The sequence below is a fragment of the Urocitellus parryii genome, chromosome 2 (genome assembly GCF_045843805.1).
Source record: "Urocitellus parryii isolate mUroPar1 chromosome 2, mUroPar1.hap1, whole genome shotgun sequence".
Lineage (NCBI taxonomy): Eukaryota > Metazoa > Chordata > Mammalia > Rodentia > Sciuridae > Urocitellus > Urocitellus parryii.
In genome coordinates, this window is record NC_135532.1 from 139,746,548 (window position 1) to 139,771,679 (window position 25,132).

General features: G+C 37.8%; 1 pseudogene; it reads left to right on the forward strand.

The window, feature by feature from the left end:
- Nucleotides 1–20,942: 20,942 nt before the first annotated feature.
- Nucleotides 20,943–24,270, forward strand: LOC113178740 (ribosomal protein S6 kinase delta-1 pseudogene; annotated as a pseudogene).
- Nucleotides 24,271–25,132: the final 862 nt, after the last annotated feature.

Genomic DNA, 25,132 nt, shown 5'->3' on the forward strand with positions numbered 1-25,132 from the left:
TCTTGTACCTAGCTCACTTTCTATCAGGAATATTTGGACAAGTAACTCTCTAAAAGCTTTCAAGAGTTCTCTACCTTTTTAGGAACAGCCATATTGAAATTTAAATCACATGCTATACAAACCCCCTTTTAAAGTGTTCTCTTTGAGTCTTGGTGTGTAGCTCAGGGTAGAGCACCCAGCAATAAAATAAAATAAAATTAAAGTGTTCACTTCAATGGTTTTTGTCATATTTCATTTTTAATTTTTTAAAAATTAAACATAAGTTTCATAAAATCTGTCATTTTAGCAATTTTTACTATAAAATTAAATGCTGTTAGTTACATTCACAATTGTTATAGTTTGGATCTTAAGTTCTTGACTCCCAAATGTATGTATTTAAAGCTTGAACACCAGCCTATGTCACTATGGGGAAGTACAGGAAACTTGAGGTTTAGTGGAAGGAAGTTCGGTCATTGCAGGTATGCACTTGAAGCAGAATGGGACTCTGACCCCTTCCTCTCTCTTTGCTTCCTATCCACCATGTAAAATGCTATTTTTCTTCCATGCTCACCTAACATGATGTTCTGCCTCACAAAAGCCCAAAGACCACAGGGCCAACTGACTATGAGCTGAAACAATGATCCAGAGTAAACCTTTCCTGATTTTAACCTGATTTTCTCAGGTATTTTGACAGAGTGATGGAAAGAATGTTACATGCTGAAACACGAATCTTGTTAATTCAATATCCTACCTTATCCAACAAATATGCTTCTTTCAGCTGTATTGATATGCTTTAATATGGGTCTTCCTCAACTGTTTCTTGGATCATTATGATCTTCTCCAAACTTCCTTTATTTCCAACTCTACTACTCATGCAAACTCTGATGCCAGAATTGTTTTTGTAAAAAAAAAAAAAAAAAATCTACTTTCATCATACCACTCCCTAGTTCCCTTGTTAGATATCTTTAAGAAGTTCTTACCAATTACCAAGATAAAAACTCCCAGAACTGAATCTTCATCAAAATTATCTGGCAAGTTTAAAACATACACATGTACATACATGTGTGTGTGTGTGTATACACACATACATACACACAAACATATATGTATATATTTATATTTGTTTACTTATTTATTTTTAAAATATTTTTATTAGTTATTGATGGACCTTATTTATTTATTTAATTGCTTATATGTGGTGCTGAGAATCGAACCCAGTGCCTCACACATGCTAGGCAAGAGCTCTACCACTAAGCCATACCCCCAGCCCCTTGTTTATTTATTTTGTTTCAATTTTAGTCTTATTAACTCAAACTTTTCCAGAGTAGTTCCATGGAATCTATATTTTTCAAAAAGATATAAAAGCAATGGGACACACTTGCTTAGAAGTTCAATACCAGATTTCCAGAAAGGACCAGCTACTAGCTTTCTTCCTCTGCAGCTTCTTCCTGGTTATACTGACCTGTCTGTGCTCTCATCATGCCATTTGCTCTCATGCATGGCGCATGCTCCTTCCTAACTGTAGGCCTCTATTCATCTTGCTGAAATGCTATCCATCTGGTAAACTCTTGCTTATTGATACTCAGCTCAAGTGGGGTCCAGTCTGACACTTTTTCTGATTTCTTCAGAAAGATTAATGAGATCCTTTCTCATGTTTTCAATAATCCTTGTTCATGCTTCTGTTTTATACAGAATATGATATAAATGCCCTTGCATTTCCGCATACTGGTACAGAGACTGGTGTGTCTGGTCTTTCCATTTTTCCACTTCCCTTCACCTCTCTTCCCTTCCTTCTCTTGCCTTCTCTTCCTTTCTTTCCCTCCCTCCCTCCCTCCCTCCCTCTCTTCCTTCCTTCCTTCCTTCCCTCCTCCTCAACCCAAGCATTTATTATGATATCAAGTATAAGGAAGCACTCCATTGTTGAATTTTGTGATGGAATTAAGACAAACACTGTTAATGAACTCTTGCTCTCCAAACAGTGACTACTGAAAAGGTGGAAGATCTAACTGAACTGCTGTAGCATTTACTCAGACATAACTAAGATGTGTGAGCACTTTCTGCGTGTTATGCATAATGCTTTGTGTTTCCTGTACTCTGTCTTACTAAATCGTCATAATAAGCCATAGGGAGTCATAGTTTTTATTAGCTCCATTTAAGCTTATTGTTTAAGTAGAACCAGAATCTAAACCCAGATCTCCCATCTTGATTCCTCATCCATACTCTCAAGCCTTACCAAAATAAGAATAACAACCAGATCAGAGAAAATTCCTGGGGACCTAGAAGCATAAATTGGAACCATGTTTCATTGAATTCAGATTTTCCTTTACACACATTTTGATAAACACTTAGGGTGAAGGGGTTCTTAATAAACATTCATGTCCTTACCAAACAGTTTCTTCCTTCTGTCATGGGAACTTGAGTTATAAAGGCAAGAGTCAGGAAGGAAAATCAGCAAAGCACTTTATGACAACCATACTGGTGAGACCGTAACTCAAAGAAAGGTAATTATTAGAATCATCAGAAAGTGCTCTCAGCCCTAATGAAAGCTTTTCCTTGGGGAAGCTGTTGGTGGTAGTTATTCACACAAATTATTTCTCAGGAGCCCACAGTAGATTGACTAGACCAATTTTCAATTAAACTGCAGTGCTTTCCGAGTAGCAGAAGAGTGAAAGACATTTTTTAAAGGGAGCAGTTTCCTATCTAATAAATAACTACCTGCCATCCTGCGAAATTTAATAGTAGTTGTGGCATTGTACATCAAAAAGTAAATTGCAGTGTATGAAGTTAACAAATTCTTGCTGTAGATGCTGCCAGCTTACTCTTTCCTAAAAGCATCAAGCAGTGACAGATGATAAAAAAAAAAAATCACTACCTCAGCTGTTGATTCCATTTCAGATTGTAGAGGCATCTAAAGTAAGGTTAGTCACCTTAGCAAGAATTATGAGCAAGATCTCTGTTTGATTTTTTCCCCTACATTTATGTGTGCTAGCACATTACTAGTGGACTTTCATGTGAAACTTGCAACAAAGTCAAAAGCAAGGTCTCTGTAAACATAATTGATACTCATAATCTATATTTCCATGGCTATATATTTTTTGTGTGTACCTCTAATGGAACCTACAATATCACAAAAAATGTCACTATCTCAAAAGGCTATGATTTTCATGAGGGTAAGGATTGTGCATTAATATTTCATTTTCTTAATACTTGAATAAATAAGTGAAATAGTATATCATGTTTTAAAAGTATCATGTATATAAAAATGTGCATTTTTATCATGTAGAGTAAACATTTGCTTTTACTAGCCTGGCATTTCTTAGACCTTCTTCTGGAAATGCTACTTCCGTTGTCCCATTGGAAACCATGCTTTTTCTACTCTCACTTCATGTAGTTTGGAGGACAGAGTGGGGTGGAAAGAAGATTTCATCCTCAAGACCTGGCAAAACTGTATATTTTCTTGCTTCATGGTCCTGTGATTCATAAGTAGGCATATAAACAAAATTGGTTCAATTAGAGTAAATATTGAGAGTTTTGCTGGACTTACTGGAAAAGGAGTCACTGTGTTTATGTTAAGATTGGTAAGATAATAAAACTGACCCTGTAATTCATGGCAGTAATAATAAAGTACCACAGAAGAAGGATGGCTGAGAATGAAGCCAAATGCAAAAGTATGTCTTAATCAGTTTGAATTGCTATAATAAGACACCATAGACTGGGTAGCTTAAATGACAGAAATTTATTTTTGATGGTTCTGGAGTCTGATAAATCTAAGATCAGGGTACCAGTATGGTTGTGTTCTGGTGAGAATCCTCTTCCTGGTCTATGTTGCTGTATTCTTACATGGCATAGAGCCAAGCAGGAAGCAAGCCTCTCTTGATTTTTCCAAGAGAGGTATTAAATCCCATCTCGAGAGCTCCACCTTTATGAACTAATTAAATAGCAGAGACTCCACATGTCCAAATAGTATAATATCGGGGATTAAATTTCAACATATAAATGTCTAGAGGACACAAATATGCACACACACATACACACACAAATAAAGGAGAAGCAAAATTGGAAAAGAGAGATTTACTTGGGTACCTATTCCAGCTCTTTCTTGAACTTCTTATTTACATAAACTGATACATTCCTAATTTCTTGACCAATTTGAATTGAGTCAATATCTTTGACTCAGGTACTATTTCCATCAAGGTTTTTTTTTTTTTAATTTAAAAAATGTTTTCATTAGAGCATTGTGGTTATACATAGTAATGGGGTTCATCTCAACAAATTTTTACATTTATGAAATTCAATTTCAGTTTATGTTCTCTCTCTTTCCCTCCCCTCTTTCCTTCTCTGTTCTCCTTTCTCTGATCTACTGATCACCAAGGTTTTTTTAAAATAATTTTTAAAAATCAGATTTTGGTAAAATCCTCTTATGCTGAAATAATCAGTGGGTACCGATTGGCCTTAGCCACCCTGACCCATAAGTTTGTTTATTGAATTGGTGGATAAACAAATGAATGAGTAGGTGAGTTAGATAGATACATATATAGGACATAGATTCACAAGAAGACTTGAAGCACAGATTCTAAAAAAAATGATCATTTAGGCATATGGTCCTGCACCCATCATTCCGCATGAAGGTCTTAGAGGCCAGGTATGCAACATGGCACTAGTTCAGAGGGTTATATGACAGATGCCAGGTATATCTAGGTCAAGGTCAACAAGGCATATATTCTACTGCCTGGGGAATGAAAGACTGGCATTTCCCAGGGCTTATCTCAACTATACCATGGACTATAACTTTGAGAAATTAGTCATTTTTGATTCTGATTTCCCTCCTCTATAAAGGAGGAAGATTTGTTATAGACCTAGCAAGGAATAGAGGCTGAATTAGATAGTCCTTTTGATGTTAAAGCTCCAGTGGTGAATTCATTTTTATTATTTTTGCAAGGCATGTGAACAAAGAACAAAATGTCATTGACCTTGGTGAAAGCCTCCGGGCTTTGTCTCAAAGTTAACTTTATATTCTAGAATATAATTACAACTGGTGGCATTTGTTCCACTCTTTGAAGGTACTGACTCAGGAGATAGAATAAAGTACTGAGGAAAGGGGATTCAATTCGGTTTCAAATGTGACAAAAGATTTCAGGTCTCTGAAGACCATCAATGTTGCCAGGAGAAGTAATAATGCATAGAAGAAGCACCTGAAAAAAGACAGGAAGATCTCTTCACTGCTTAGTCTTAAATTCAGAAAACATTCTATGACTTTAGGATTCTTAGCTACAAGTATGGTTGGCTTCATTGGAATGTGCTCAGAGAGGTGGGCCCATACCTTTCTTTTTGTAACTTCCTAGCTATGGAAACTGGGAAACACAGAACACCCTGGTTTCTCTAAAGTGAAAGTTAAAATGATTTTTGTGTCATATTGATAAGCTGTGTCAGCTACTAAGTGATACAACTGTCATTAGATCAACAATAACTTTTCTTAGTGGGCCAAGCACAGTTCTGAGTGTCCAGTGTGTGATCTCATTCAGTCCACAGAGCAGTCTGATGAAGTAGGCCTACTATTATTCACATTTCCATAAGGGGAAAATTGGGTGGTGGTTGGAGGGGCGTGGTTTAGGAGGAAGATGTCACACACAGAGTTTATGCACCTTACCTAAGTTGCACATCTAGGAAGTGACAAAATGGACTTTTCCCTGAGATAATCTACTCTGGGGACTGCTACGAATTGATCTCTAGTATCTATTGTTAAGTGAAAAAAAGCAATGTGCAAAACAGGACATATGGCTATGCTATGCTATCATTCATAAAATGTGTTTGCATAGACCCACAAAAGATGGATCTGTAGACAGGAATAGATGGGGCACAGGATGGGAAAAAGACTTTTCACTATGGACCTTTTTAATATTTTCACCCATATGTAAGTATGACCTTATCAGTAAATGGATGAAATTTAGATAACAAGTATTAAATACTCCACATATATGATAGCATTTTAAAATAGATCTTACATAGGTTCATAGCTAAGCATATTAAAAGGAAGTGTTGAAATAATAATTATAGAACAAGTATATTTTCAACAAAACTGATTTTAGGATTGTAGGCCTCATCTTCTCTAATTTCTATTTTAAAAGCTAATGATTATTATACTATATTTGTGCATATATTGAATGATCACACTAGAGCCCCTGAAATATCTACACTTATTATGTATCAGTTAAATAAGAATAAAATAAAAAGCTAAAATAAAATTAAAAGCTACAAATGAAAAAAAAAAACTTTTTTACTGGCTTTGGTAACTAAAGCTGAGTACTATTTAATTTTCAGGCATTTGGAAAATATCTACGAGGCAAATGTTGATTAGATTGAGGAGAAAGATGGAGAGCAAGGACAATCTGAGGGACTTTTATGTTGAGGGCCACAGCTGAGTAGGGATGACGCATGGCATTTTTGCCAGAAGTAGTGGTTGAGAGGTGACGCCAGCGCGCCATTAAGATGATGACTTTTGAATTTTTCTCGGAGTTCCCATTGAGTTCTGGTTGAGCTCTCTCGGGGATTCCTGAAGAGTTCGCATTGGTTGAATTACGCCCTCTGGTGATAGAACGGAGTTAGTAGCAGCCTCCTGTTGTAGCTTCCCCCCCTGATAGCTATTTCTCCTCTAAGTTTTCTTCCTTTAAATTTTCTTCCTCTGTCTGACTAGCTCGAGAGACTTTCTCTTTTGCTTGATCTAACATGTTTTCTACCATAGTCTGGACCTCTAACAATTTACTTAACACTCTTTCAGTTTGTTTTTTGCTAATTTCTGATCTACTATAACACAAAACAAAACCGAAACAGAATGAAACAAAAACGGAACAAAAAATCGTTGTATCAATTTTCCTATTTTCTTGACATGTGCATTTGTGGTCTATTTCTATCTCTTTCTCAGGGGCGAACAACTTCAAACCTTGAGCCAACCATTTTTCCCAGTTTGCCTGAGAAAGTTCAAGGGATAGGCAGCTTGAAACAAAAACAAAACAAATCAAAACAAGAACACATTGTTTTTTGAAATGGTCACCCATTCTCTTGCCTTCCCTCAGGGGCGAGCGATTTCACTTACCTCCAAGCTTCAGGAGTTCCCCATACGGGCCACCAAATGCCACAGTCTGGCTGGGCACAAATCACGAGCCACTCGAGCAGGAACAAACTTTATTTCTGAACTCTACCAGCACACTCCACACACGCTCCTGGGGAACTCTCCCAAACGCCACACAGGCGGCTCCTCCAGGGACACACAGAAACCAGAAATCCCTCCTCAGGCACTTCCCCAACCAATTCGAACTCTTCAAGAATCCCCGCGAGAGAGCTCAACCAGAACTCAACGGGAACTCCGCAAAAACTCAAAAATCATCATCTTAATGGCTTGCTGGGGTCACCTCTCAACCACTACTTCTGGCAAAAATGCCATGCGTCATCCCGACTCGGCTGTGGCCCTCAACACTTTTGGGAGGTGTTCTTGGGCTCCCTCTGTGTTTACAGATGTTATAAGAGTACATTGTGATGTAATAAGGATACATTGAAAGGCTCCACTCAGATCCAGACAAAAATTGTCAACAGAGATCCTGTATTGTCGAGGGGGGCTTTCCTTAGAGCTGCTACCCATGTTATTTTATAGATATGAAGCTCCAAGTAGAGACCATAGCTTTAGTTTTTTCTGTTGCTCAGATAGTTTGATGTCCAAACTAGTGTGATGGCAATATTATGTGTTTTTAATTTCCATAGTCTGGAATTACTGAATTAATTTCAACCCCTGTTTGTTAAAACCACAAAGAATAGGCACAAAACTTCCTATTTATGCATTAGTAAACAAGGAAACCATAGTACTTACAAAAATTCTACAGATCAAGATACCATGTATTATTGAAGACTTGGAGGAGTTGGGTCCTTTTGTAATAATGGATTTACCAAAAGAAGGATATCGGGTCCTTCGTCAGTCTGCTGTCAGCTTCATCTTGCCCTTTTCTGCTTTGCAGATATTGCAGAAGGATAGAAGCTGAAAACTATATTCCATGGACTCCTTTGCCAGCATGGTTTTTCTGGTTAGGGTCTGTCAGTGGAAGGCACTGTAGGAGATTAGATAGAGAGGCAGGGGGAGAAGTCATTTTTCTTCCTATTTTAGGTTTTTGGTAGCTCTTGTAGCAGTGACAGCTGCCCAGGAAACAAGCAGGTCTGGGGTTCCTCTGACATTGTGTTTCCAGCTGTGGAGGCAGAAGTGAAGGCTCTTTTTTCATCCCCTTTGAGGCAGTGCTCAGATGCTCTGCAGCAACAGTGACAGAAGACTTCTCAGTTACTGCAGCATCCATGAACATGGGAGCACAAGATTGCAGCAGCCTTGGTTTCCATGGTGGTATCAGATGCTGAAGTAGGCTTAGTGAAACGTTGCTGGAGGCACTGCATACCCTCCTCCCTCTTTATCCTTCAGCATACGTGGGTAGTCACTTCCTAGAGTTACTGTCTTCCTCTTGTTACTTCTTTAGTCCTCCTTATTACTTTGGCAGCCAATGTCCTGTATTAAATTTCTATTGACTGAAAAACCTAACATGACTTTTTTTCCTTACCAATTTAACACAAAGCAGAAGAATGTAGGAGTTCTGATTTATGGATTTAAGAGGATTTGGGATTTAAGAGAATGTTCCTTTTGAGATCAGATCAGGATACCATTGAATAGAAACAATGTAAGATAAAGGAGTGCTACATGAAAATGGAAAACAATAGTACTATATTTTAAACCCCCATGGAAATCTGGCATAAAAGCAAGAGAGAGCACCAACTCATCGTTTTGGAAATTGATAAGTGAAGGTAAGGAATCAAACAGTGTTCTTTTCCTGTGTGAATTGTTTCAAGGAAGTCAAATTGCCATTGAAGACAATTATTCTTGAATAAAAGAACCACAGTAAAGCCATGAAGGACAAATGATGGAATTAGAAAGTTGCAGTTTTGTAATACATAATGAAATAATGGATCTAGGCAACCATCAAGAGTGGCTGCTAAAATCATTAGGTGAGTGGTTAGTGGAGAATTATAATAGATGGTTCTGAGTTGATACCACCTGAGCCCTCTGTAATTAATTTTAATGTTACCAAAAGCAGTCCAAACAAATATTATCTGCTACATGATGTGAAGTTATAGAAATTATACAGGTAATAAGCCTGAAAAAAGGACTTGATCTAATTAGGCCTGCAGATATAACTACCAGTTTAAAGAAGAAAAGAGATAAAAATACACTAATTTGCATAAAAATAATAAGCCAAATCCAGAAAGTAGAAAATTCTGTTTCCCCACCAAAAATAAATGACAGCAGAGAAAATGGGGAGAACACAATGAAAATCAGTAAATTAAACTAAAAAAAAAAAAACCCAGCCTTGCAATATGCAGTCTTTACCAATGTGGAAAAGATAAATTTAAGAGAATTAGGAAAAATTAAATATAGACAAGGTATTGGATGATGTTAGGGAATTGTTATTAATGGTTAATTGTTTGGAGTGTGAAATAAGGTTAATGTATATGTGTGTTTTAAGAAGAATCTCTTTCTGTTAAAGGTCCAAAGTTTTGTGGTAGAAACCATATGATATGCTTGGTATTTACTTTAAAGTGCTCCAGCATCCACTTTCCATTTAGAGAGAGAGAGAGAGAGAGAGAGAGAGAGAGAGAGAGAGAGAGAGAGAATATATTGGGATGGGTATAACTGAAACAAGAGTAGCAGACTGGTTATAATTGTTGGAGCTGTGTGAAGTGTACCTGAGCTCATTATACTATTTTCTGTTTGAGATTTTTCTAATAAATAATTTAAAATAAAAATGTATAGCAATGTTTTTAAAATGAAAAGTTTTGTTTTGTTTTAAATTTTACATTAATAGTTAATTCCTATACTTTATAAACTATTTAAAATCATAGCAAATACTTAAATATTTTATCCTGATTAGTTTGAGCTTTCATTAAAGTTGAGAAGTTCTGCATTGCTCCAAACTCATGTCATGACAGATAATTCATAGAAAACATTTAAAAGGTGTCAGTGCTTTGGAAGAAGATAAATACCTCAATGGCCCATAAGTGGAACAAAACAGAGGAATGTGAGAGGGACTGAGGCTGTCTGACTTTCAGAGTTGAGGGTTCACAATAATCATTTATCAGCTTGTCACCATTATAAGGCCATGATCTGCTTGAAGAGAAAGTCTATATATGTCTTCATCTTAATATGCCCAGAAAAGTGTCTGACCATATTAGGCAATAATTGAATAAATGAAGTGCAAGCAAAATGCTTGAGGAAAAGGATGGTAAGTAAGATAAAAAAATGCTTATCAAAACGAAAATGCAAGCTTGACTTTGCACACGCACTAGATGGACACATATTATTATTCCACTAATAGAAACCCAGTGGGAAAAAAAATTCCTCTTGGTGGGACTCAAGAGCACTTATGTCATTCTTTTTCTTTTTCCTCATAGGAAGGAGATGGATAGATAGCTCTCTGAGGTTTGTCTCCCTCCTCTGTAAGTTGAAGATCACATGGTTGGCTCTGCCTACCTTAGAGGGTTCTGAGGGGCTCCAATAAGGCATTAGAGATGAATGTAGTTTTGTCTGTGGTGAAACATTTAACTAATATAAATGATTCTTCATCATTATTTCCAAGAAAAATATATTATTGCTAGTGCCTTTTACTTTCTAAACCTACGGAAAGTGTTTAGAAAAGCTAATTCCCCTTGTCTGGTATCTCTTTATGGAACTGTGGTGTCCTCTAACGTTCTCATCAATAATAATTCCTCTGAATTCCCTACACAATTCATCCATGTTTTTCAAATACTCCCGAGAGAATGGCATAAATATGTAGTTCTTCTCCTGATTCAAAAATATTTGGCTGAATTTAAAGATCTGCTTTAGATGTAACACCCATAGATCTCTGCATAAAATGTACTTTGATCAGAATCCTCCTTGCCCACTATGTAGACACACAATACTCTACAGTGTTTCTTCTAGAGGTTTGTCTGGACCTTGCTTGGAAAACTCCTATGTTTTCCCACTATTATATAGCAGCTGTATCCTTTCCAGACCCAGGACTGTTATCAGAGAGGAATTTGGGGAAAAGGGCTTCAATCATTGTCAAAAATATCTGGATACTACTTCCATGATATGTGATACACAATAAAGACAGTGAATTTCTTTCTCTTTCATTTTTAACCATAGGATCTAATTATGGTTTAGCCAAAAAGAAAAAGAATCCTCAAAATGATAAGCCTTAGCAAGTCACTCCAAAATTAAAGGCTGAATGGTTTTTGTATTGTAAATCTAGCTGAGATTCAGCTGCACATACCACATTAGCGGTCAGTTGCTGGTTAATAGGGAAAGTCGTTATTTGCTAAAAGGAACCCTTCTAATGTTTACTAGGAGAAGAAGTAAGCCTTTTGCATTTGCTGCTAATTCGAATCAATGAAAAAAATACTAACAATCATAATTTGATATTTTATATAAATAAAATGGGAAAATCTTTGGATTGAAAGCTAAGGTTTAGTGCTAATTCTGTCTGCCCAGTTATGTAATCTTTGGAAATTTACCTGACATCTTCAGCTTGTGTTTTGACACCTAATATGATGAGTCTTGGATCATGAATCAATCAGATGACCTTTAAGTTCCATTCAGCCCTGTCATGTTAATTTAGGGTCTATAGTATCTATGTGCAAATTATATGGACATTTAAAATGGCGCATAGGTTTGTAGAGAAGACAATTGGTTATAAGTTTGAGAAATTTGAGTACTTACTAATGTGAGACATGATATTGCAAGAGAAAGAGAAAAAAGAAATAATGTTCTTTGCTTTTTGTTTTCACTAAAGTTCATAAAGTGGTCTAATTTAAGAGCTAAAAATAGAAAATTGATTAAAAATTAATTGGTTTTAATATACATGAAACACTTAAGGACTTTTAAAAATTCAATACAGAGTAGCCCAAGTTTTAATTTTAATAGTCATTTTACCAGCATGAACTTCTCTGAATAACAATGACTACATTACCAACCATTTCTATGTAATCAGCTGCTACTCTAATTCTTTAGAGAGTTGGTGGCCACTTTGTTGATCAGCCAACCAAAGTAACTGTAGACACATATGATTGCATGTGTGTGTGTGTGTGTGTGTGTGTGTGTGTGTGTGTGTATTCTTAATCTCCCTGTTTCATTTCAACAGACAGGAACACAAACCCCACAAGTCTGTTTACTGTTATTAATATATGGTCTTAACAAATTGCAATCAGAATTCCTAGAATCTGCAGATATTGTCCTGGGATGTGAAAAATGACACCCATTTACAACCTGCCACCTCTTTTTTGGCACTTCATAATTTTACCTTCAAAGTCTAGTGACATGGCTTACTCAATTTTCAGTCCCTGCAAAGTTGGACAGTTAAAGTAGAAGTGGTATTGGCAAAAAAAGGGAACGGGAGTATTGACATGGCATGTAATTACTTTAGATATCAAGACTTTGGCATGTTGTTTATGGGGTATTTTATCTTGTCAGAAAGGCATTAAGGGATGTGTTGGTGGGGTGGCATGAAAGCAATCGATATCCCCATGGCAATTTTTGGTATAAATGGGAAATTTTAAAGAATTGCTATTTAAAAGTTTGTTTTCCTATGGATAGAGAGTTACAAAAAATAACATTTGTACTGTAACTTAAAATTTTAGGAATAATTAGAGGCAGTGCAATTTAGTGTTGAGAATTCTGGGCTGGGATTCAGAAGAAACTCCTCTAATTTGAGCTGAGTGAGCTTGGGCAAACCACTTCACCTCTCTGGGCTTTGTCTTCCTCATCTGAAGGTTGAGGATCACATGGATGGCTCTGCCTACCTTACAGGGCTCTAAGGGGATCCAATAAGACATTGAAGATGAATGTGTTTTTATGTGTGGTAAAACATTTAACTAATATAAATTATTCTTCCTCATTATTTTCAAGAAAAATATATTATTGCCAGTACCCATCACTTTCTAAACATTCAGAAAGTGTTTAGAAAAGTCAAATTCCCTTGACTAGGAATCTCCTCCTGTCACCAATAATAATTCCCCTGAATTCCTCACACAATTCCTCTGTTTTTCAAATACTTCTAGGAGAAGGGCATACATACATATTATAATTCATCTCCTGATTCAAAAGGTTTTGGCTGAATTTAAAGATCTGTTTTACTTAACTCTTGATACTAACTTTCATCTGGTGGACCCAAGGAATTTATGATCCCATTCCTTGGTCCTACTATGCATGTGGAATTTTATGTGTATGAAACTGATGCCAAATTTTCACCTTATGGACATTCTCTGCTTGCACTACCAGAGTCCCATTTAACCTCCTTGAAACAACTTCTAGGTGCTGCTTCCCCGTGGCTTCTATACACTCTTCCAGCAACAAGAGCTTAATGCTTAACAGCCAAACCAGCACACAGGAGAGCTGCCATGTGCATTGACCTCTGAATTCTGCATCATCTACATATTTGATTTTGTTTAATCCCCATGACCATCTGACGAGTCTGATGTTATTTTCTTATTTTATATATCAGAAAACTGGCCTCTAAAGGGTAACTAACTCAAGGACACCCAGTTAAAAGTGGAACTAAGAACTGGACTCAGACCCATTCAAAAGCAAAGTCCATGTGGGCAACTCCAGGGTATCTTCAGCTTCCACATTTTCTTTCTTCCTTCAGTTACATATCTTTGTCTGCATTATTCACACTCAAAGCAGCTTACTATACTCTGAGTGTAGAAAGTTCTCTGGTTTTGCATGTAACATTTTCAAAACAGCCCAGCTATATAGACATGATGAGTGTTTTGGGCTGCAAGGATTTCAGCTTTATTATTTTAATTCTGAAAGGATCCTATCAAATTTGATAAGCTTGATATGTTCTGTAAATTCCTGCTGCCTTCTTTAATGCAATCATAGCTTCCTGGGGGCTGGGTCCTAGGAACAAAGCTTCATCTTTCATAACTTTTCAGCAAGGGATTTACTATGTGGTAGAATTAATAAGTGCAGTGCATTTCACAGCTTTTCCACCTCAAATGGCATTTCTTACTCAGCACAGTAGGTTTCCCATATGTATTTCCACAAATAGTAATTCTTCCTTGGAGTTCAGGAAGATTTGCAGAAACAAGTATTTCCAAATTAAATCTTATTCTCAGTTCCTGCTCAGCATACACTAGCCTAACTTGATGAGTGCCTTTGACATGTTGGGGAATAATTAAATTTAATTTCCATGTACAGAAGAGAAATGAAAAACATTTCTACAGCCCTGCAGAGGCTGACACTATGCTATTTCCTTCATGCTCTCAATAGGGAGGGGAAGTGGAATCCCAAGAGAATAGAGCATTCCTCAAAGTTCTAGGAGAAAACATTCTAGAATAATACAGCCTCTGCTAATCTAGCAGGGTTTTTTTTTTTTTTTTTAGTCTTTAGGGATGAAAATTGGGATGCATTTGATGAAATATTTTTTTTTGTTCTTTTGAGAAGGTAGAAAGATAATTTGACTTATTTATCGTCAACATGTTCTTCAAAAAATCATTGGCTTTTAAAGGGCAGATCTGAGGGGAAAGCTATAATATCATATATTCCTATCAGCAAGCTACCAGGGGTGGGTTCTTTACTATTATTGGATTCTTTAAAATTACTAATAGTAACCAAAATAATCACCTCAATGTGTTGACAACTCTTTATGTATCAGAATCTATTTTCTAAGCTTCTCAATAATCCTATGAGACAGTCTTATATATATTTAAGGTTAAGGAAACTGAGGCTCAGTTTTAAGCAGTTTTCTTGATCTTAATTACCAGCCTGTACTTTTGGATTTAGGGTCTGACTAGCTCTAGAGTCTACCCTTTCTAGTACAGTGTATCCTAGATAAGAGCACAGTTTCAAGTAGCAGACATGAGTTTTAAACTCAGGAACTGCTACTTACTGGCTGCGTAAATTATATCTACTTAACATTCCAGAAGCTTGAATTTCTTAAAAAAAAACAATAATAATAAATGAAAATAGGGTTGTTGAGGGGATTAAAAGAGAGAGTCCATACACAGCACTCATGGGTCTTAGCTGTTTTTAATAATCTCCAGAAAGAGGATCTACATTGACTCTTCACTAAGTAGACTCTCTTTCTTGAGTTTAAAGTATGGAGAATTGCAGAAACAATAAGGAAACTTCCTTAACACATGATTGAATGGAACAAAAAGATACACTGAAAAATTAGAAGAAAAGGGGGAGTAAAGGACATACAGAAACTGGCCTCCAGCCTACAAGCTAAACCTGAGGTGCCAATTGCTACTTAATTTGAACACAAACAGTAATGATGGAAGGGTAGTTTTGACTCATTCATTCAAAAAATCAATTTCTTTATTTGCTTCTTTTTTCTCAAGAGTGTGAAATCATGGTCCAGTTTACCCCCTGGATAAGAGTCAGCCCTGTTTGAAAATTCTTATCTCTTGTCATGAGATTTGACTGGGAATAAAGGGCTAGGCTTTCATAAAGCTTGAGATAATGGCTTTCATTAAACTTATTACTGGTACACCACCCACTTACTTGTAGTGAGGTAGAATCTAAAAAAGAACATGAGTGGCAGTCCTTACTGTCTGGGCCGTTGGGTCCTTTTTATTCAGGCTTCTCCTTACTCTATTCAGTTTGTTCTTCTAGTGGTTTGAATGGAGACCCAGAAGGTGGAGTGAGGTAAAGTGATCTGAGAACAGCTCTGAGGGAAGAGGTGCCAAGACCCAGAAGTCCCTGCCGGGGCTCAGATCTGTTTCCATGAAATGGTTTCGCTCTTTTGCACAGCTGTATAAATTACACCGATTTCAAAGAAACAAAACACCTTTTGTGCTTGTCTTATTCTGAGTTCTTTTTCATCCATGCCAGAATTCTTTCTGTGTAAAAAATAATAGCAGAGATTTGTTTGGCAAAACTCTGTGCTCCAAGCTGGAAATGGAGGCTGGGGAGAAAGGAAGGATTTGATTCTGGATTTTTTTTTTTTTTAATCATGTAGTAGGCTGACTTTCCCTCCGGTGTGATAAAAAATAAAATGAGGCCAGATGGCAGGAGTTGTTTATGGGTTCTGAAGTAAAAGTATTAAGTCGTTAAATTTTGGAAGCTCTCTCTCATTTATTCCAGCTTCTTCTCATTGAATCTGGGTGTTCCCTGGTTGGAGGTACAGGAAAGGAAGCTGATTGGCAGGTGTGAATGGTTCCATGCACTGGGCACTTGTAAAGCCTTCCTTTGCTTCCCGTTGATCTCCAGCCTGGAGCAATGAGAAGGAATGTGCTTTCCTGATAGGAGTGCGGAGGGGCATGGCAGACCTGTGCTGATGGCTTTCCTTAGGGGGGAGTAAGGGAAGGTTGGCCACCTCTAGTTGGAAGGCCTTTAACATGTAAGGATACTTTGAGGTGTGTTTCTTGGCATCGGTTTTTCTGAGGACTCTTTCAAGTGAACTTACCTTCACTGAAGGATCCAAGAGGAACGTTTTCCAGGGTAATAAATCCTGGATGGATTCAAGCTGGTTTTAAAACTGCTGACTGGTGTCATCTGTGGAAGGGAGTGATGACCCTGTCCTCAGTCAGGTTTGTAGGGGAGGAAATCTGTCAAGTCCACGTGGGCAGTGGGGAGCAAGTTGCACCAGTTTGGAACTGGTCTTGCTATTTCCTGTAACTCTTGCTGTGTAAATAAATATCCCCAGAATTGAGCTACCAGCTTACATTAAAAAGTTCCACCACCTAAGAAGCATTTTGTCAGGGGGTGATCGTTTTTCCTTGTGGAGCCCACATTTGTCCTGGTGTTCTAATTAAGTTACAGGAACGGATTGGGTTTGAATTTGGGTTTAAAGTCCTAAATCTGCTGCTCACTATCCAAGTGAAGTGTACAATTAACACAACAGTTCTAAGCTACAGTTCTTCATCTGTAAAATGGGGACATGAATAACGTTTGTCTCATCAGTAATGAGGGAAGGTAAATTGGCAGTGGGTGTAAATGCCTTACCACACTTCTGGCTGGTAGTTCTCAGCTTTTGATAAGAGCCATCCAGCTCACAGGAAAGCTTACCAAAATAGCTGAGCAGCTAAGGAGTCACACAGAGAATTTAGAATCTCCTTAGGGACACTAATACCCAGTTGCTTTTAATACATGTTGAGAAACAGGAGAGTCTCTGTCAATCTGCGGGGCTCTCCCCAGTGTGGTATGCTGCCCTGTGAAGATCAGGGTGCGCCAGTGTTAACCAGAGCTTGGTAGAGGGTGGGCAGGAGTTTAGATCAGGAGGAATTGTGGAGGTTTATCAGTGCTTTGGAGTAATCCACTGCTGGGCCTATCTCATTCTTGAACTGGTACTCCGGAATAATCAGGGAGCAAGACAGAAACAACAACCACAATAGCAACAAGAACCAGGAGGAGGAAATCCAGCAAATCCCTGGGGAGCCTGCTGTATATTGAGAAGAAAGGCCATGGGCAAACTCCCCACTGCAGAGTTTTCCTGGGGCCTTCACTCAGAACTATGTTGTAAAGATGCATATTGTGATCTGGGTGGGCTGCAGCACTTGCCTATAATTCCAGTGAATCTGGGGGCTGAAGCAGGAGGATGGCAAGTTCAAAGCCAGCCTCAGCAACTTAAAGAGACCCTAGATAACTTGTGAGACCCTGTTTCAAAATAAAAAATAAAAAGGAGTAGGCAATCCTGGTACAAAATAATAAGAATAAGAATATTGTGAATTTTCATTGCTTCTTAATGTTCCGTTTTCTTATTTTAAAATACTCCAGGAACATGCACTCCAGGCCCATGCCTGTAATCCCAGAAGCTCAGGAGGCTGAGGCAAGAGGATCAAGAGTTCAAAGCCAGCCTCCGCAAAATTGAGGCACAAAGCAACTCAGTGAGACCCTGTCTCTAAATAAAATACAAAAAATAGGGCTGGGGATGTGGCTCAGTAGTTGAGTACCCTTAAATTCAATCCCCAGTAGCCCCCCATAAAAATTTAATTCTAAAAAATGCAAATACTTGCATTTTATGGAATCTAAAAATAAAACATAATTCTGTGTACAGTATATGTATACATTTTAGAAAAATGTATGTAGAAAAGGTCTCCCTTTCCCATTTTCCACCATCTGAAGCAAACTATATTATATGTATGTATATAAACAGTTTATCAGTAATATAGGAATAGGATCATAGTGTAATATTTTCTGTGATTTTTCATTTACTAATATGTCTGTGAGATTTACATAATAGTAAATATAGATATAATTAACTGTTAAATGACATTCAATTGTATGAACATTGATAATCCGAGAGTTTCTCTATTGGTGATTGTTTGGTTTTCATTAGTTTACTATTACAATAATATTGCAGTAAGCATCATTTACATATATCAAATCAATGCCTAGAAATAATCCCTAGGCTATGGGATATATAAATTTAAAATATTGTCTTTTTAAAAAATCTTATTCAGTTTAAATTGAGGTTTAACAATTTTAGTGATCTCTCCAATGGATCAGTTTTTTATTTTATTAATTTTTTCCTACTTTTATTCTGTTTTCAATTTCATTTAATTTTTGCTCTGATTTTAATTTCAATCCTTTTTTGCAAGCTTTGGATTTGACTTTTCTCATCTTTTTCTACTTGTGAAAACCTAAATTATTCATTTGAGACCTTTTTTCCTCCCCAATATAAGCATTTAAAAATAGAAATTTCCCTCTGAGCACTGTTTACTCATATCACAACTTTTGTTATATTGTTTTTTAAATTTACATTCTACTCAAGTATTTTTTCAACTTCCAGAAAGACTTCCATTGAGATATCCTGATTTCCCATGGATTATTTAGAAATATGATTTTAATACTTGTCCACTGGTGGCAAGTCATCTCTAGATACCTTTTGGTCATTGAATTCTAGTTTATTTTCTTTGTAGTCTTAGAACATACTTTATTATGACTTATTTTCTGGTATATCTTGTTGAATGGGCCATCTGAATTTTTAAATATTCTGCTATTTTTAGTATTATTAGTTCTACAGATGTCAGTTAAGTCCAATTGGTTGTGTTATTTAGATCTTCTGTATCCTTGCTGATGTTCCATTTAGTGAGAGAGGGGCTCATGTCTCCAACTGTCATTGTGGCTGTCTGTTTCTCTTCATTTGCATCAGTGTTTGCCGCATATATTTTGAAGTACCTTTTTTAGGTATGTTCACATTTAGAATGGTTTATATTTTTGGAAAATTGACTCTTTGATCTGTATATAATATTACTTTTAGTGATTAATATCTTTATTTTAGATTTTTCACATTTTTATGGGTTCTTTTCAGTTTTATGTGACAGTAGAATTCACTTTGACATAGTTATACAAGCATGGAATATATCTTATTTGCATTAGGACCCCATTCTTGTGGATGTACATGATGGTGGGATTCCCTTATTCTGAAATATAATTTATTTGATTTTAATCTAGCCATTCAAGCTTTCATTTGATTAGTGTGATGTGATATCAAGGTAGAGTTGGCTTAAACTTGAGCTACTCTTGTTATTTATCCTCAGTGCAACATAGTCTTCAAAGTCCTTATACAGATATTTCATGTTAGAGTGTGGATTAGATGGCCAGAGCAATATCCTTTCAATCCTGAGTCTTAAAACTTCCCTTTATGTTTCATTTCAGAGATGTTTACTTTGCATGCTCTCCTGTCCTTCTTGTAGTGTTTCTCTACTATTGCTTCTTTTTCTGAGCCTGGACTTTGACATTGAGCAATGGTAGTGGTGGGACAGTATCCTCTCTGTTTTTCTGAATAATTTTCAGTTTCAGTCATGCATGATGTCCCCAGTTCTTAGAGGTATGACTTCTCAATTCTCCCGTGTCTCTGTTATATGTTGGATCTGGAATGTCTCCCAAAGGCTCATGTATTGAAGGGTTGGTCCCCAGCTGATGGCACTTTGGGGAGGTGGAGGAAACTTTAGGTAGTGGAGCTCAATTGGAAGGAAACTCAAAAGGAAGTAGATTAATGGGACATGCCTTTGAATTACGTTGGCCCCTTACTCTGTTTCTCTCTTTGCTTCCTGGTCATCTCGGGATGAATATCCTGCTCAGTCATAGACTACAGCCACTGTGATGCTCTGCCTCACTCCAGTTTCAAAGCAATGGGACCAGTCAGTCATGGACTGTAAGCTCTGCAAGTATGAGCCAAAAAAAATCTTCTTTAAATAGTTTCTTCAGGTATTTTGTCACAGCAATGGAAATCTGATTAATACATTTTCCTCTGGCTGTATTTGTGAGTTTAGAACATTATCCTGCCCATCCTCCAAAAGTAGGCTCACCAACCCCCATTTATTTTCCTCAACTGAAATGAATTATTATTTTTTTTTTTTGGTACCAGGGATTGAACTCAGAAGCACTCAACCACTGAGCCACACCCCCAGCCCTATTTTGTGTTTTATTTAGAGATAGGGTCTCACTGAGTTGTTTAGTGCCTCACCATTGCTGAGGCTGGATTTGAACTTGCAATCCTCCTGCCTCAGCCTCCTGAGCCTCTGAGATTACAGGTGTGTGCCACCTCACTGGCTGCAATGAATTTTTAACAGTGCCCCAAGAGAAGGTGTTTTTGCCCTTACCACATAGATTAAGGAGAAAAGAAGATCCAGTCAGAATTTGTCTTCCTTTCCAGCTTTGAACCACAATGGAAAATTTAAAATGTTTTTGAATAAGTTTTCTTAAATGTCATCATGCAATTAAGTAAATTGTTACTAAAATACTATCAAATGCTTTTAGATCTTTAATATATTGAAATAGTGGGGAGGTGCCGCCATGGAGCCTCTTCCTTGCCACTTGGGGACCTGGACCGCAGCAGCTCTGGGTTGACCTTTTGATCCTGGGCTGACAGCGGCAGAGGCTGGGAGTAGAGTACAGTCTACACGGTCACCAAACCCCAGTGGCACCTGAAGGGCTACATGATAACCAGAAGATAATTGTATGGAAGAGATATAGTGATTTAAAGAAACTGCACAAAGAACTATAGCAAATTCACAATAACTTATGTGGACATTCAGAATTGTTCCCTCTATTTGCTAAAAGAAAAGTGGCAATTTGATGAAATGGTTATTGAAGAGAGAAGACAGTGGGCTGGAGACCTGCTATAGTTCTTGGCCAGTACTCCAGCTCTGTACAACAGGAAACAGCTTGAAATTTTTTTTTTAAGTGTCTTTCAATGGCAGACTTCTCTCCGGGATAGAAAACCTTGCAAATCCATATTACATTTGTTGTAATTATGCGCATTTGTGTAAAGATAGAACGAAATAGGCATTGCATATTCAGAGAGGGTGAAATAATTAATGAAGGTTCTGACTTAATTGGTCTTGCTGAAGCTCACTCAGATTCCCTCATTGATACCTTTCCTGAGGGTAGTATAGAAGGCTTCTCCAGTGACAGTGATCTGATATCTCGATACAAAATATATACCCCAAAGTCATCTCATGTCCCCAATGCCCACGTCCTCCAGCCATATCCCACTTGCCTTCAATTAATCCCATCAGATGATTAATTCACTGATTGGGTTATTGCATTATCTCACATGTGAGCTTTTGGGGGACACCTCACATCCAAACCATAATACTGTTAATGTGAATTCTCTTGCCGAGTTAGACGATGGAATGGCTTCCAATCAAAATTCTCCCTGTAGAACTTTTGGTCTCAATCTTTCTTTGGATTCTTCAGCATTAGGGGCTGTTACTTCGGACAGTGGACAGAACAAAACAGAAGAATAGGAAAGTTGTAGCCTCTTTCTTGGCAGTTGAAAAACTAAGCTTGGCAAAGAGATTATCTGGAAAAGCAGGAGAATTAATAAAGCTGCCTTTTAAGAGCAAGAAAAAGATGACTATGAAACTGCTTCTGATTTTTATAGGAAGGGAGTCGATTTACTCCTAAAAAGTGTTCAAGACTTCTTTTCTCCATTAGGAGAGGCAAGCCCTACTTGCCGAGAAGCTGTGAAAGAACAGCACAGTATCTTATGCAGGCAGAACGTTTCTCCAGCCTCTGTGGAGAGCCTCAGCTTGATGATCCATCTCAGCTTCCAGGATCACTCAGTTCAAGGCCCCCTTGGAACCTAAGGAGCCTGCCAAGAAGCTGAAGGCCTTCAGAGTGTTTGGAGTGACTGAGAAGATTTTACTTGGAATGGACACAAGGACAAAACAGACATTGATCTTCAAAGTTCTAAGAAAAAAGCAGTGAATCTGGCAGGAACAGAAAAAGCATTATCCCCTGCTGTGTGCCCAACCTAGTGTGTCTGCACAAGTGCGTCATCTCTGAGGAGTTCGTATTTCTTGTGCTACACCATGCAGAAGGTGGCAAACTCTGGTGGTACATCAATAAATTTCTAACAGAAGTCCTGAGGAAAGCTTTGACATCAAGGAAGTGAAAAAGTCCACACTGCAAACAGCTGTCTTCAGGGCAGGGCAGATTTAAATCCAGAGGAAGTGATGGGGGAAGCACCGCTTAAAGTTCTGCCTCTGAACCTAGTCTTACTCCAGGTTCTCACGATGAAAGCAACCAGGAAGATGGTGGCCATGACAGTTCTCCAAACTGGCCAGATTCTGGTTGAAGCTCGGAAGAAGAATGCACTACTAGTTATCTAACATTACACAGTGAATATGGGCAGGAAAAGATTGAACCAGGGTCTTTGAATGAGGAGCCCCTCAGGAAGACTGAAGGGAATGACATTGATACTAAAGCCATTAGGAGCTTTGCAGCACATCTTGCTGCTGACAGCGACAGCCTAGCACACAGAGCCCATGACCTGAAGTTCTTCCCTGGAGAGGAGGACCTACAAGAAGTTCTTTCTCCAAGAACCTCTGATTCCCTCAGTAGATCAAAAAACAGCCCCCTGGAGTTCTTTAGGAAAGACAGTAAGAGGATAGCACAAGTGAACTCCTGGGACTTGGTTTTAGAGAAAAATTGTATAGTCTAAAATCAGAACCTTTGAAACCATTCTTTACTCTTCCAGATGGGGACAGCACTTCTAAGAGTTTTAATTCCATTGAGAACAAGGTAGAGCTCAAAGCTCAGGATACCATTAGCAGGGGTTCAGATGACTCAGTTCCAGTTATTTCCTTTAAGGATGCTGCTTTTGATGATGTCAATAATACTGATGAAGGAAGACCTGATCTTCTTGTAAATCTCCTTGGTGAACCGGAACCAACAAAAGAAGTTGCTGCAACAGGACCTACTTCGTTTACACAGGCTACTGTGGCCATGATAAGAAAGTAAACTGTTGGAAGCCCTGGATGTGCTGTGCCTCAGGGTTAGTACTGGACAATAACAGGCCCCTGAAGAAAAAGGCACAGAGGAACTGAGTGATCACTCTAGGCCCAAGCCCTATAGTATAACCAAGACTCACTATGCACAAGAGGATGTTGGTATATTATTTGTAGCAGCTGCTGATCATAGTAGTTCAGGTGACATGCCTTTGTTACCCAGCTCACATGCTAAGTTGCAAGGACTTAAAGTGATGAAGTTGGCAGTAACTGCAAACACCACAGAAGAAAGATCATTTTGTATTTCTAATTCCCTCTTAGGTGCTAATGAATATGATGCAAACACAGACACTTTAAAAACAGAGGAAGTACTGCTGTTTACAGATAAAGCTGATGATTTGGCTAGAGAGGAACTGGCTTGTTTATTCCAGAGATACTCTGAAAGGAAGGGAGAAAGTGTGTTAGCACTAGAAAGAGACAAGGGAATCCATCATATTTTTGAGGACATTGATAAAAACATTAGCACTAAACTCCAGGTTTTATATCCCAGAGGGCTGCATTCAAAGATGGGCAGCTGAAATGCTGGTAGTCCTTGATGCCTCAAATAGAGAGGGAATTGTGTGCCGAGATTTGAACCTAAACGACATCTTATTGAATGATAAAGGACACGTTCAACTAACATACTCTAGCAGGTGGAGTGAGGTTGAAGATTCCTGTGACAGTGAGTCAAAGAGAGAATGTACTGTGGCCCTAGAGGTTGGAGCAATCACAGAAGAAACGGAAGCCTGTGATGGGTGGAGTTTGGGTGTGGTCCTCTTTGAACTTCTCACTGGCAAGACTTTGGTTGAATGCCATCCAGCAGGAATAAATACCCACACTACTTTGAATATGCCAGAAGGTATCTCTAAAGAGGTTCACTCACTCATTCAATGGTTCTTGCAGTTCAGCCCTCTGGAACATCTGGGTGCTGGTGATGCTGATGTCGAAGACACCAAATCTCATCCAGTTTTTACCCCTGTGGATTGGGCAGAAGTAACGAGATGAACACATGCAGGATCTTTTTCATACATTCTAATTTTCTGTAACAGGCAACTCCAGCACAGAAGCAGTTTGGCCTCAGTCATTTATGGAACACCCAAGCATTAGATAAAGACCTTTATTAGGAAATGCGAGGAGGAATAGGGATAAAACTGATTCATTTGCAATTATTGCCTGGACAAGATATTAGCTAATTTTGCCAGAGGGTGTTATATGCATACCTTTAACCAAGGTATGGTTAATTTAATTTAATTTACATTTAGGATTATAGTGCGTTGCAGACCCAACTGAAATAAGAATATCCTTCAAGAAGTACCTCTGATACAGAGAGCTCTAGATGTAGAATTAAGTTTTACTTGAAAGAAGTTCCTTAACATGACAGCTAAAAATGTTTTCTGCTAACCAGGATTGGTTTATAAGACCCAATTATTGTTTACTGAATAATACACTAAGAATGCTTCCTGAACAGTGTCATCTATGGTGCTTAAACAGTGAGGAAAAATATACATGGGATGTCTGAAAGAGAGCCTGAATCATAATGCTATATAGTTAATGCATTTTTGACTGAGTTCCCAGATTATTTCTGTAAGGAGAAAACACTTCATGTTGCGAGCTTTGAACTTTGTTGGTTGATACTGCTTATTAGAGAGGGTTCAGATAAACTCTCAGTTTTCTCTCAACCTCATCTTTCCCTGTCTTTCCATTTCCTGCACACTTTGCTTATTCTCTTTGCTTATCCTTTGTTAATACACATGCAACAAAAAATGGGAAGGGAGTATTTATTCCCCAAATTGTGTCAACAAAAGAAGAACTAAGAAATCATGATATAAAATAAATGTGGTACAAATGTCAAAAAAAAATTGAAATA